Source organism: Periplaneta americana, chromosome 11 (genome assembly GCF_040183065.1).
Source record: "Periplaneta americana isolate PAMFEO1 chromosome 11, P.americana_PAMFEO1_priV1, whole genome shotgun sequence".
In the NCBI taxonomy this organism is placed as follows: domain Eukaryota; kingdom Metazoa; phylum Arthropoda; class Insecta; order Blattodea; family Blattidae; genus Periplaneta; species Periplaneta americana.
Genome location: NC_091127.1, coordinates 10,212,501 through 10,228,221, shown reverse-complemented (window position 1 = coordinate 10,228,221; position 15,721 = coordinate 10,212,501). Strand labels below are relative to the sequence as shown.

General features: G+C 36.0%; 1 protein-coding gene across 1 annotated transcript in view; it reads left to right on the top strand.

The window, feature by feature from the left end:
• Hs3st-A (Heparan sulfate 3-O sulfotransferase-A) overlaps window positions 1-15,721 on the top strand; it is a 513,711-nt gene that overhangs the window by 42,254 nt on the left and 455,736 nt on the right. The window lies entirely within an intron of this gene.

Genomic DNA, 15,721 nt, shown 5'->3' with positions numbered 1-15,721 from the left:
TCGATTATTCTCGGATATGCAATCGAAAGACAACTAGCAAAACGTCACGCAGGCTGGGAATCCAATACTGTCGCAGAAGGTTATGTTCTGTTACTATAATAATTAGCGTTAATTCTAAATAATATTCAAATAAATTCAATTTGTCATCTCGTTTTTCAATGTCGAATTCAATTTCAAGGTTATATCAAGTTTAACGTTTATCTTACTCTCTAGGTTATATCAAGGTCGTCGACATTCGTTGCCCGGAAATACTTTCGCGTCTGCACAAATCTCTCAATTTATGAGACTGCACAAGGTCAGTTCGCTCCCCAGTCACATAAGAATAAAATAAATACTTATGAATAATTTAAAGTTAGAAATATGGTCGTTTCATAAACATCCTCGCGTCTTAATTATTATCATTATAGGCTCGTTGCATAATGTACTATTTCGATTTTTAACTACAAAATTACATTTTCTTACGAATTTATCAAAACAATTTGTTACAAATCACGCCACTCTTGTAAATTCTTCAAGACTGTACATTAGGATGCATAATTAAACAATAAAGAATCAAGTTTCTAAAGTCGTATGATTTGTAACAATTTTTGTGATAAGTGTGTAAGAATGATGTGATTTTATTTAAAAATTGAAAAACAAAATCTGTACAAAGCAATTAACAAAACATTTTTAGCTTCAGAACACTAGCCAATTAAAGAAATGATACTTCTGAATAGTTCGTTCTTTATTTGTAATATTCTTTCCTATCTAGGTTGAGCTAGCCTTTCTGCTAGGTGGAACCACGGTTAAGTAAATTCAAGTAGACATAAAACTGTCTAATTTAAGGATATATAATATTAGAAATTATACAGGGACATCATTTTATTTTTACTTCAATTTTTATTGTACCTGAGTTTTTGAATGTACTTCACTCCCACCCCTTCTACTAATGAAGTTCAACCGTCCTCCACACAGATCCAAGACCACATATACAGTCATAGTAGCCTTACGGTCATAGTAAACAGTACGTTCCAAAAATATGTTCGCGTTTTCTAGTGACGAAAGAGCTTTCAATATTGCATCATTTTCCATTTGCCTACATCGCATCCCCGGTTTCCTCCACCTGCTTGTATTCGCCTCTCTGTAAATGCTAGTTGCTGGGCTGTCTTAGCTCTTTTCTGAGAACATTAATTTCTGTTAGGAATTGGACGTTTACGTAATATTATACTATTGTTTAAAATAACTTAAATAAAAGGGCCTCGTTAAGTAATTAACTGTCACGTGATTTCCTCCCTTTCTACGACGCTGCGACGTAACCACTTGGACGGACATAGCATGTCTGAATAATTTTATCTTTTCGGATCGGGCAGAAGTGAAGATTGAATTTACAGTACGTAAGGTCTCTTTTATAGAGTAGGTGCAGAATTATTTCAACAAGTTATTGATACGAAGTACGAACCTGGTAATTGGAATTACGTACAATAATCTATAGTGCGATAATATGCACATTAGAACTGAAGCCTGTATCGAAATGAACGACCACCATTTTCAAAAATGTGTTTAAATATCCATATTATGATTATTTTTCAATTTAACTTCATTCTCTATAGTGTACGCTAATGTGCTGTAGACAGTATAATATAGGTACACTGCATAATGAATACGTCCGCATGGATAGCTCAGTTCGTGAGTAAAAACACTCATTGTTAATACTGTACTGTATTTTGATTAAACTGAAACCTAATGAAAATTATCAAACTCAAAATCGCGATATTTCCTAGTTTACGTAAATGGATGAACTACTTTTCTTCCCTCCTATACCCAGTAAAGTGATTTGTTTGTATATTACGCCAGTATCATCGAACTCCAGTCGTGGAAGGGGGTAGCAAACGGCGTTGATCCAGAGGTATAGGCAAGTTAATATAAAAAATGTTAGTAAAAATAAAATGATGTCCCTGTATTTTAATATATTTCAATTGATCGATTGTTTAACCGTTAGTTGATAATTATCAATTTAATTGATGTAACACAATAAAGTTAAAATTGAAACAAATAGCAAATAATTTAATTAATCTAGTAAAAGAAAACTCAATACAACCATGGAACATTATTAGCAGGAAAAGCCAACGTACTCGAGGAAAATCTTCTCCATAGTCGCTTTGTCAACAACAAATCTCGTACGCAAACTGGGGTTCTTTTGTTGAGAAGTCTTAAGCTCACTGAGCTACGGCTGAGCCTCCATTCGTGTACGAATGTGGATTAAATCTTGTATTTTAAAAACAATTTTTGCATATTTATTCCCGGAACTGCTGTGAGTCTGCGTAGACAATGTAGTAAGAAGGCTCGTTGCTATAGGAACTAGAGCTGATATTAATTTCTTAAGCGGAAGGGCAGAGAGTTGAACGTACGTGACCTGTAAGTTTATCTCTTTATTAAAATAGAACATAAAAATTTTATGAGGAAATATGAACGTTGTTTTGTGCCGGCAATGAAAAGAAATTATGATTTGTAATGCTTCCACATGGACAATGTTGTTTACTTTAGTTTAAGTTCAGTATAATGTAATGCAGAATGTTAAGTAATATAGCATGTAGCCACATTTGTAAGTACATTTATATTAGTCACTTGTGTTCGCCGAGTTAGCTCTGTGGTTCGATTCCCGGCAGAGTCAGAAATTTTAATGTAAATTTTCTACCTCGGGACTAGGAGAGATGGCGGTGCACAACTTCTCATCACTAGATTGTGCACCAACATGCCTGGGTTAAATCCCAAATCTCTCCGCAGTGCATATGAACAGAAGGTACAGTATATGTCACCGTTGATAGTGATTCGTCCATCGGATGGGATGTTAAGCCTAGGAACCCCCTTGGTGCTATTCGACATGAGTAGGCTACGTGCCGGCACCGGGCTTCCCCTTCTCTCTTTCTACGATCATCACTTATTCCATACACTACACGTACACATACACTCACCCTAGTGCAAGGCATAACTCTGGAATTCTCTACCTGCTAGCATCAGGGACTGTCGAAATAAAATTGAATTCAAACGAAAACTTACTAGGCACTTGATCAGTAATTGATTTCTTGTAAATAGTTTCCTTAATCTATCACAAAATATTTCAATATCCAGTAATTTCATCACTATACAATATAGGTTTAATTTGTAATTCAGTAAATATAAAATATTCTTTGTTTTTCTATGATAAATTATCTAGCTTTAATCAGTCACGTAATCTTTTCGTACTTTGCTTTTTATTGTAATTGTAATTGTAAATTTAATACTAATTGTAATTTTATTTGTAATTGTAATTGTAAATTTTATACTAATTGTAATTTTATTCTTCATATTATTGTTGGAATCTCCTGGTAGTGGGGCAGAGAAGGCCTTACGGCCTTATCTCTAAAAGGTTAAATAAATAAATACTAAATACTAAAAATACTAAATAACTCCCACAGATGGCCCGCTGATCGGTCTGGGCCTGTAAAGATCTGTAGAGTCTATTATTATTATTATTATTATTATTATTATTATTATTATTATTATTATTATTATTATTATTATTATTTTACTTGTATAGCTATATCGGTTCATAGGCCTACAAAATACTGAATGTGTGTATTTTGTTGTAATATGTCATTGTGAACCTACAATTGGTTAATACATTAACTAATTAATTAAATATAACCAAATACCTAAATTAATTTTTTTGCAATACAGATACTTTTATGTAAGTTTATTATTTTTAACATAATATATTTGGCAGTGAAAGTAAAATTTAAATAATTGATTAAAGTTCACGTTAACACTGTTTGTTAAAAACATAAAATTATTTAGTCACACGTTAAAAAGTGTTAAAATTAAAAAAAAAGGTGTATACCTTCGACAGACGGCCAATATTCACAAAATTGCAACTTCATTCAGAAAACTAAAATACAAGATAGCATACAAAACAAATAACACAACACAGAAATATCTAAATAATCACATTAAATATTCAAATAAATATAATTCAACTGGAGTTTACAAACTAAAATGCAATAGTTGCCCACATTTTTACATAGGACAGACAGGAAGATCCTTTCACACAAGATACTATGAACATATTAAAGCTATAACCAAACCTTACATTACATCAAATTATGCAGACCACATTATCAACAATAATCATGACTACAATAATATCGAAACAGATATGGAAATTTTACACATCACACCAAAAAGTTCACAGTTAAACATCCTAGAACAGTATGAAATATATAAACATACAATAAAATACCCACAATATATACTTAACACACAATTACAGTTAAATACCCACACATTATTCGACGTCATGATACGTCATAACACACAAACAACCAGCTCCCACCATAAGAGCAACACACCCCCACCCCCTACAATCGACAAATGCACATCGCAGAATTCAAGATCACCAGTAGTTCAGGAGACACTGATGAAGACGTAACATCATGTCGAAACGGGCCGTCTGTCGAAGGTATATACCTTTTTTAAAAATGTTAACACTTTTTAATGTGTGACTAACTAATTTTATGTTTTTAAAATTTGAATTCATTTCTTAATGAATCCCGAGTTAACTCGGGTTGCTAACATGTGTCAAAATTTATTAACCCGAGTGAACTCGTTTGAGTCCCATTGTCTATTTTATAGTGATTTTTTTTAAGTATGTAAGAAAATTAGTGAAGTACAGTGATTGTACAATATTAAATGACCTCTTTGCGAAAATGAAAAAATGACACTTTTTTCACAAAACTGGTAAAATAATTAGTAAGGGAAGAAGTTAATTGTCATGGCAACAATACTTCAACAGGTCTGAAATAACAGTACCAGCACAGTCTAGTGTATACAGTCACGAAGCTCAATACGTAGGGAATATGCATCCATAGATAGTTGCTAACCACTAGGATCGCTACTATCGCCTCATTACAGACAATGCGAAATTGTACCGGCACAGTTTGTTGTTCCTAGTACTCGCAACAACTCAAGCTTCGTGACTGTATATACTAGACTGTGGTACTTTTTTGACAATAACATAGCAACCGAGTTATATGTTACTTGATTTAATAAATCTATTGAAGAATTTAGAAATACAATTTTGATTTATTATTACTTTTTACATTTTTTTCAAGTATTGCAAAAAGTTATTCACTAACCGCAAACTGTGACTTATCTGATCTCGAATGCTTGGGCCTTAATTTTCCAACTGCATTCAATTCAATTCAATTCAATTCAATTCAATTCAATTCAATTCAATTCAATTCAATTCAATTCAATTCAATTCAATTTATTAAGCCATTAAACATGCAGTGATAGGCTTCGTCACAAAAGAAAACAGACATTTCAAAATACACATATAATTGAAAATAGTAATTAGAATGAAAACACAAAACATATTGAAACTCTAAAATTAATGAAAACACTTCACTCTTACGTAATAATTGTAACTAATCTGAATAACTTTATTTATTAAAAAACAATTTCTTATGAATTCATGTTAAGAAACTCATCTACAGAGTAGAAAGGATTCATTAAAAGCCAACTATAAAATCTAGCTTTGAAACTATTGGTTGGTAACTTATAATATTGACTGGGAAGCTTATTGTATAATTTCATCCCCATGACAGAAAAATTTGTACTAGTTTTATGTAATCTACAGTATATAATATTAATTTGTTCACATTCATTTCACATTCTCAACCAGATAAATCTCACTTACAGTTCCCGGTACGTAATATACTAATCGCTGCTATTAATTCATTGCATGTATGACAACCTACCGCTTCTATTTTACCACGCAAATTTTAATTGAAAGTATTTTTATTTGAACATTTTTATTGTATGCTATATATTGCACAGCTCATTTACGAGACTATTTTATACGTTATATGGCTTCCGGTAACATGATCATAGCTGCTACAACAATGTACAGAAAGAATAAATATCTATAAACATCTACATTCGGTATTTCCGCAAGCGTAATATGAGTTTATGATATTGTTTAGTTATGCGGAAGTAGTTGCTGTAAATGGAAACCAGGAGGATGTAGCGTTTATTGAACTTTCATTTTAAACAAATAAAATTAAAAGAAAATATGATTGCTGTGTTTGTGCGTACTCTCTATTGAAGCTGAAAACTCCTAAGCAGGATCAGTAACATTTTAAGACCAAAGTTACTTCCGAAGTCTTTTGTTTACGTTAGATTCTTACCCGTAGCGATGTTACATTGTCTCTACCTTCGCCGTAACTAGGCGACGAAGTGATCACATGATCATGTTCGTAAGTACACAACTTGTAATCTGTGTACCCTGGTTTACCGTTCAGACTCACTCACGGTACGAAGGTCCATTAACTAGTGTATAGTATTCATATTCAACATCAATCTGCCCTATACCGGTGAGGCGATTCAATATCGTGACGACTTGATAATAATAATTAAAGCTAGCTAAGGCAAGATGAAATAAATAGAATTAAAATATGAATTCTTTAAAATAATATATTACTTACTTTCTTACTGGCTTTTAAGGAACCCGGAGGTTCATTGCCGCCCTCACATGAGCCCGCCATTGGTCCCTATCCTGAGCAAGATTAATCCATTCTCTATCATCATATCCCACCTCCCTCAAATCCATTTTAATATTATCTTCCCATCTACGTCTCGGCCTCCCCAAAGGTCTTTTTTTCCTCCGGCCTCCCAAAAAACACTCTATATGCATTTCTGTATTCGCCCGTACGTGCTACATGCCCTGCCCATCTCAAACATCTGGATTTAATGTTCCTAATAATGTCAGGTGAAGAATACAATATCGTGACGACTTGATAATGATAAGCTAAGGCAAGATGAAATACACAGAATGGAAATATGAACTCTTTAAAATAATATATTTCATACCAAAAAATATTCAGTGAGTTGAATATATGTTTATTATTATTATTATTATTATTATTATTATTATTATTATTACTATTATTGCGAAACACGATTTGGAATTAAAAGGAATTGTAAAGGATTGTGTGTCCCTGATTAGTATGCTAATGTTACTACTTATACAGGGACATCATTTTAATTTTACTTCAATTTTTATTGTACCTGAGTTTTTGAATGTACTTCACTCCCACCCCTTCTACGAATGAAGTTCAACCGTCTTCCATACAGATCCAAGTCATAGTAGCCTTACCGTCACAGTACGTTCCAAAAATATGTTCGCGTTTTCCAATGACGAAAGAGCTTTCAATATTGCATCATTTTCGCAAAGGTACTGTCGTCCGTTTGCCTACGTCGCATTCCGGTTTTCCCCACCAGCTTCTCTTCGCCTCTCGGTAAAGGCTAGTGGCTGGGCTGTCTTAGCTCTTTTCTGAGAACATTAATTTCTGTTAGGAATTGGACATATACGTAATATTATACCCATACAACTGTTAAAAATAACTTAAATAACAGGCCTCGTTAAGTAATTAACTGTCACGTGATTTCCCTCCTTTCTACGATCCTGCGACATAATCACTTGGACGGACAGTAGATAGAATGTCTCAGTAATTTTATCTTTTCGGATCGAGCAGAAGTGAAGATTGAATTTACAGTATGTAAGGTACTCTTTTATAGAGTAGGTACAGAATTATTTCAACATGAGTTAGGCCTACTAGTACGAAGGACGAAACTGGTAATTGGAATTACATACATTAATCGAAATAAACCGCCACCATTTTGAAAAATGTGTTTAAATATCCATATTATGATTATTTTTCAATTTATCTTCATTCTCTATAGTGTACGCTAATGTCCTATAGACACTCTAATATACACTGCATAATGAATACGTCCACGTGGACAGCTCAGTTCGTGAGTAAAAACACTTATTGTTAATACTGTACTGTATTTTGATTAAACAAAAACCTAATGAAAATGATCAAACTCAAAAGCTTGATATTTCCTAGTTTACGTAAATGGATGAATTACTTTTCTTCCCTCCTATACCTAGTAAAGTGATTTGTTTGTATATTACGCCATCGAACTCCAGTCATGGAAGGGGTTAGGAACCGTTGATTCAAAGGTATAGGCAGGTTAATATAAGAAATGTTAGTAAAAATAAAATGATGTCCCTGTAGTACACCCCAAAGTATCTGAAGCTGTGCATTTGCTCTACTGCCTCATTTAGAATTCGTAAGTTTAACTTCTTTACTTTTCTTCCTATGACCATGGTCTTCGTCTTGTTGGCATTTATCTTCATTCCATAACTGCTCACAGCTGTCATTTAGCTCTAGCAGCATATCCCTTAGAACGAAGATGTGTTTTCTGTAAATTAAAAAAAAAAAAACAGACATTGCTCAGTGATTTCCGTTAGGCGACGACAATGCTGATGTAAGACGTTGACAAACCACGGAAAGCGTCAGATATTCGTCGTCGGTTATCGACATCTGAAGTAAGAACGCTGGTGATCGATTTTCTATTCACTACAAGGTATTAAGATTTATGCAAATTAAATAAATAACTTTCCTTCCTGACTTCTGATTACAAGTCTAGCATATTTTGTATCTTATGCATAAATACATTTCTTATTGAGAATGCGAAATACTTAAGTAGAGAATTATATAAGAAAATGAAATGCAAAATTATTCGTTATTTTCAGAGATGCCAAATAATTTTTAGACACTGTCACTTCAATCACCAGTATTTATATCACGTTTGTTTTCTACAGTGGAAAATTCTGTTTAACCTGTTTGAATATACAGGGACATCATTTTATTTTTACTTCAATTTTTATTGTACCTGAGTTTTTGAATGTACTTAACTCCCACCCCTTCTACTAATGAAGTTCAACCGTCCTCCACACAGATCCAAGACCGCATATACAGTCATAGTAGCCTTACGGTCATAGTAAACAGTACGTTCCAAAAATATGTTCGCGTTTTCTAGTGACGAAAGAGCTTTCAATATTGAATCATTTCCGCACAGGCACTGTCGTCCATTTTCCTACGTCGTATCCTGGTTTCCCCCACCAGCTTTTATTCGTCAGCTAGTGGCTGGGCGGTCTTAGCTCTTTTCTGAGAACATTAATTTCTGTTAGGAATTGGACGTCTACGTAATATTATACAACTGTTTAAAATAACTTAAATAAAAGGGCCTCGTTAAGTAATTAACTTTCACGTGATTTACCCCCTTTCTATGATCCTGCGACATAACCACTTGGACGGACAGTGGATAGTACGTCTGAGTAATTTTATCTTTTCGGATCGGGCAGAAGTGAAGATTGAATTTACAGTACGTAAGGTACTCTTTTATACTGGGTGTTCATTTCAAAATGTGTCATGACGTCACTGTTGTTGGGTCACCGATTTGAAGCGAGTTTCAGTTTATATGTTAGAGAAGTTGCCTATTATTTAAGGCGTTCTTCAATCTGAACTTGAGAACGTGTACGGTATAACTTGAACGTCGTAGCAACAGATGGCGGTCTGTACGGTCTGTGTGCTACCATAACCTCTTTCGAACTGTGTTTTGCGCCGGCAAGTCGTACGCAGGGTATTTGTTATCATCGGTTGCGTACGGTAACATTCCTCAACACAAATCAAATGCTCCGTGTCCATGTTGACCTTCGAAGTTAATGTCAACAAATACGTAAGTAATCGTCTTAACCCTCTCCCCATATCCCGACAGTACGTATTTCCAAACAGTTCACATTCCTGCCACTACCGGCGTTACCGTACGTATCGGCACGTACTCTTCAGAATGAACGCCGTACTTGCTAGCCAACTTCTCTGCCTCTTAGATTATACACCTGAGCTGCGGAAGTGTAGGAAGATTGAATTCTCTAGGCTCATCAGCTAGCCACATGACGGCATACAGCGAGCCAAGACACATTTTGAACTGAACACCCAGTAGAGTAGGTACAGAATTATTTCAACATGAGTTACTAGTACGAAGGACGAAACTGGTAATTGGGATTAGGTACAATAGTCTATAGTGCGATAATATATACATTAGAACTGAAACCTGTATCGAAATGAACGGCCACCATTTAAAAAAATGTTTAAATATCCATATTATGATTATTTTTCAATTTAACTTCATTCTCTACATTGTACGCTAATGTGCTGTAGACAGTATAATATACACTGCATAATGAATACGTCCACATGGACAGCTCAGTTCGTGAGTAAAAACACTCATTGTTAATACTGTACTGTATTTTTATTAAACAAAAACCTAATGAAAATGATCAAACTCAAAAGCGCGATATTTTCTAGTTTACGTAAATGGATGAACTACTTTTCTTCCCTCCTATACCTAGTAAAGTGATTTATTTGTATATTACGCCAGTATCATCGAACTCCTGTCGTGGAAGGGGATGGCAAACGGCGTTGATCCAGAGGTATAGGCAAGTTAATATTAAAAATGTTAGTAAAAATAAAATGATGTCCCTGTACTTATCCGTAATGAAGGAAACTACTTACATAAAGGATTCCAAAATTTGGTTCTCTAGTGCTATAACAGTGGATTTTTTGTCAAGGGTTTTCATAACCATGCAGTGAAATATGTTCTTGTAAACCTCAGTGTGTCCCGTGCCGTAGCATCGTGGTCTATAAGGCCGGATTACGATCGACGTTAGTTTGCGTTACGTTTCGTTACGGTGAAGTTCGTTGAAGTTAGACAAATACAGTGTTGCCAATTCAGCGGTTTTCCCGCTAGATCTAGCGTTTTTCAGTGTTAGTTTAGCGGATAAAATTTATGAAATTTGTATTGCTGATATAGGGATTTAGCGGGTATTTTAAGAATCGAGTTGGCAACACTGGACAAATACAAGCTCCGTGTATTTGATTACGGTCAACGTTAGAATGAAAGAACACAAGACGGCGCTGATTCAACATTGTCAAGTTATAGCTTCTACAAACAAAGAGACGCAAGCTGAATGTCATTCAAAATTCTACATAGGTACTCATACTTTCTACACAACTGATGAATTGTTTATGCTTGTAAATTGAATTAATCTACTTGATATGAAATGCAAAATTTTGTATACCTAATCTAAAATATGTTTGTATATACTGTATATTGACTTAATCTGTTTGCTATGTATTGTATATTTTTATATAGCTCAATTGATGAATTGTACGGGTATAGGTCAGTCCCGCGCCGTGGCGTCCTGCCTAGGACTCGCGTTACGGAATGCGCGCTGGTTCGAGTCCTCACGGGGGAAGAAATTTTCTCATGAAATTTCGGCCAGTGTACGGGACCGGTGCCCACGATAGGTAGCGAAAATCCGGTTTCGAAAACCATCTATAACGGCTGGGGGGGATCATCGTGCTAACCACACGATACCTCAATTCTGGTTGGATGATCGTCCACCTCTGCTTCGGCATGTGGACGTGAGGCCAGTAGCCGGCTGGTCGGTCTTGACCCTCCATGGGCTGTAGCGCCACGGATTTATTGTATAGCTCAACTGATGAATTGTATATGATTATGAATTGAATTAAACTACTTGATATGAATTGTACAATTTTGTATAGCTTAACGAATGTATGCTTGTAAATTGAATTAATAAATACTGTAGGTAGATAGAATTTGGGGCTAAGAGGGATGAAGTTACAGGAGAATAGAGAAAGTTACACAACACAGAACTGCACCCATTGTATTCTTCACCTGACATAATTAGGAACATTAAATCCAGGCATTTGAGATGGGCAGGGCAAGTAGCATGTATGGGCGAATTCAGAAATGCATATAGAGTGTTAGTTGGGAGGCCGGAGGGAAAAAGAGCTTTGGGGAGGCCGAGACGTAGATGGGAAGATAATATTAAAATGGATTTGAGGGAGGTGGGATATGATGATAGAGACTGGATTAATCTTGCTCAGGATAGGGACCGATGGTGGGCTTATGTGAGGGCGACAATGAACCTCCGGGTTTCTTAAAAGCCAGTAAGTAAGTAAATAAGTTAATGAAAGTATGCTTGTAAATTTAATTAATAGATAGATAGATAGATAGATAGATAGATAGATAGATAGATAGATAGATAGATAGATAGATAGATAGATAGATAGATAGATAGATAGAAGGGTGGATGGATGAATTAAATAGATAATCATCAAAAATTTTTTTCTTGGGTTCCTACTCTCTATTCTTAGCCATGATCTTTGCCTCATGGATCAGATGGGTTTTTATTTTATTCTAGTAGGTTATTTTACGACGCTTTATCAACATTTCAGGTTATTTAGCGCCTGAATGAGATGAAGGTGATAATGCCGGTGAAATGAGTCCGGGGTCCAGCACCGAAAGTTACCCAGCATTTGCTCATATTGAGTTGAGAGAAAACCCCGGAAAAACCTCAATCGGGTAACTTACCCCGACCGGAAATCGAACCCGGGCCACCTGGTTTCGCGGCCAGACGCGCTAACCGTTACTCCACAGGTGTCAACGATCAGATGGATAGATTAGATGAGATACATAAATGGATAGATTAGATAAGATAGGTGGTTGGATAGATTAGATAACTGGATAGATTAGACAGATGGATAGATTAGGTAGATAGATAAATTAGATATATGAATAGGTAGTAGTATTGGCTATGATAATGCTCATCCTTTCGTCGTAGTAATGCGCACAGAAAGCGTTGCGTTGCGTTGCGGCGAAGCCATGTCGCGTTCAGATGTGTTTTCATCTCTGACACGGAGTTGCCTGGAGGAAATATCGATTTGTTGACATGTTCATAAGGAATTTAAAATGATTGATAACATAGGACAGACAAAGTTTCGTCGCATAATGTAAAGTGTAGCGGTGTTGTAGCTGGCTGGTAAGAGGTGCTGCTGGTACGTGTAACACTGCCTGCATCTCTGGTGCTGTGTATTCCGAGAACAAAGCTAACGTGATTATAAACTTGCTGTTCTACACTTCGTGTAATGTAAGAGAGTTTTCTAATTTCAAAATCAGTTTAGTTACTTTAAACTTGGGAACGATCTCAGTATTTATAGCTTACTTTGAAAGAGCAATATGACACCAAGAACTAGCCACCGGCGTAGCTCAGTCAGCTAAGGCGATTGCCTGTCGATCCGGAGTTGCGCTCGGGCGCGGTTCGATCCCAGCTTGGGCTCATTACCTGGTTGGGTTTTTCCGAAGTTTTCCCCAATCGTAAGACGAATGTCAGATAATCTATAGCGAATCCTCAGTTTCATCTCGCCAAATACCATCTCGTTTTCACCAGTTCTTGATCTACGGATCTCTAAAGGGCGCTAATAGTCATTGTAGCTGACGCGTCCTTTTTAAACCCCACTATCTACAGATCTAGGTGAAGATTCACGGAGAGCCATGTCGAGCACTTATGTTGCATATCTTATCTGCCAATAGAAACCCAAAGTGACGTAAAAGTTCGAAGACAGGAGTATGTATGCAGGGTGATTCAAAATCTCTGTGACAAACTCTGAGGGGTTATAGATCTAACAATGTCCCGCAGGAGTTCTTTTACTGTACATGCCAGTAAATCTACTGTCATGAGCCTGTCGCATTTAAGCACACTTAAATGCTATCGACCTGGCCCGGGATCGAACCCGCAACCTTGGGCATAGAAGGCCAGCGCTATACCAACTCGCCAACCAGGTCGACGACATGTTCGATGAAAGGTGAAGTTTCGTTGAGAGCTATTTCAAGCACGTACTGTATGTTTTAATAGACTGACAAGCAGTGTTCTCAAATTGAGTTTTTTAAGCTTCATATTTTCAAATCCAAACTGAAATTCAGTTCCTGTTTTACAATATTACTATTATACTAGTGCTAGGGGCACTATTGAAACATGTTCAGTTCTGTGAGTTTAATAATGAAATTAACAAAAAAAATAATATATCGTATAAAAGACTGATTTATATTTAAATGCCTCTTTATATATTTATAATTAATGTATACAGACCTTGCAGATTGTGTAACCAATATTACTGATAAACATACAACAGATATTCATCCAGCTTAAGGTTTTTCTGTTGTTTTTCTAAGGCGCTAAGACAAATGTAGGGATGAACCATAAAACAAATGGGCACGGGCCTGCATCCTCCTCCAAAAAAAAAAAAAAAAAAAAAAAAAAAAAAAAAAAAAAAAAAAAAAATACTTTTTTATACACAGGGTGTTTCAAAAATACGGGGCACAATTTCAGGTTTGTATTTTCCACATGTAGACAATCAAAATAGTTCATTACATCATGTGTCAGGAAATGCTTTATTTCCGAGTTACGGCCTTCACAACATTGAAATTCACCGGAACGTTTTTCTTTCCGCAGGTCGTTGTCATTACAGAAGATGTTCAAAATGTCCACCTCCTGCTTGAATACAGACCTCACATCGATGTCTCATTGACCTGCGAACACGATCCCAAACTCCAGGAGTATTGCGTATATCCTCAGAACATGCCACAATTCGATTCCGAAGGGATTCCAAATCAGGCACCGGAGACGAATAAACCAATGATTTTAAATGGCCCCACAAGTAGAAATCGAGAGGGTTCAGATCAGGTGAGCGTGTTGTAATGAACTATTTTGATTGTCTACATGTGGGAAATACATACCTGAAATTATGCCCCATATTTTGAAGCACCCTGTATAAATCTTCGATATAGATGCCTTGGCTTAGCTTTTTCATATTACCCTGTTTACTCGACTCCACTCCCACTATAAAAGGATACAACACCTTCCAATGTGCAGATTTACAACTACCGGCGTTTCTTTTTCCGATTCTGCAGTCAGTTTCTGCCCCCTCTCCCCTTTACGTCCATTTTCGGCCTTTCCCCTTCAGAATTTTCCAGAGTTCCTTCAGTGGAGCAACGAAACTCGGAGTGAGACAAGTGGCCAACATCTTGGAGATCACATATTCAGTTTTTCTCAGCGCCGAATTCCCTTGCAAGGACGCGCTTCAGTTTACTCTTTTAATGTCTCCCGTAAATTGGAATTTCTTAAGAATGTGACAGTTCTGGCTAGATAGATCGTCATGAAATGTATGAGTAATTCTTTCAGTTACTGATGATTTTACCTTTTTACATTTTTCATGTGCGGAACGATGGTTATTATTGATATGCGATCTGTTTTCAAACTGTTGCATAACTTAAAAAACTTCGTATTTTCCCTTGAAGTTTCGTAATATATTTCCTGTGTATATATTTAACTTACTTGAGGCTTTAAGACTCTCTTTTACAGGAAGAAACATGTGTTTTGGGTGCGTTCCGAGAGCAGTGATAGCATCTCTACCGCTAACTTCTGGTATCTTAGGAATTCGTTTCGTGTTTTATTTTTAGAATCCCTTTTAGAATAGCCGAGCTCTTCCATAGCGATTATGTGGCCATAAAGGATCAATTAGCCTGCATCGTGAACATGAAAAAATAAATCTAAATGCTCGAATGATAAAGCAACCTGTTAGATAGCCATTTTGTCTTCTTTACTTCAGGATGTGAACCTGTTGCTTTTCTGGCCTCTTATATCGTTCAATCTTTATTCTTTGGTTGATAATGTGTTTAAGTATGTGAGTATTTATTTATTCCATTCCTTTAGATCAGGCCTGCACAAGGTTTGCGCTCTCCGAGCCGGCTCACAGCTCGAGAGCGGAATGCAGATATTAGCTGCGCTCTGTATAAGGGTGGACTGGAAGAAGGGGCGATCTCGTACAAAATATACACAAAAGGAAATACAGTACTAGTAAGAGTGTTTATGAAATGAATTTTCGTTCAGTGTTTGCAAAACTATCTTGGACTATTATTGATTAATAAAGAA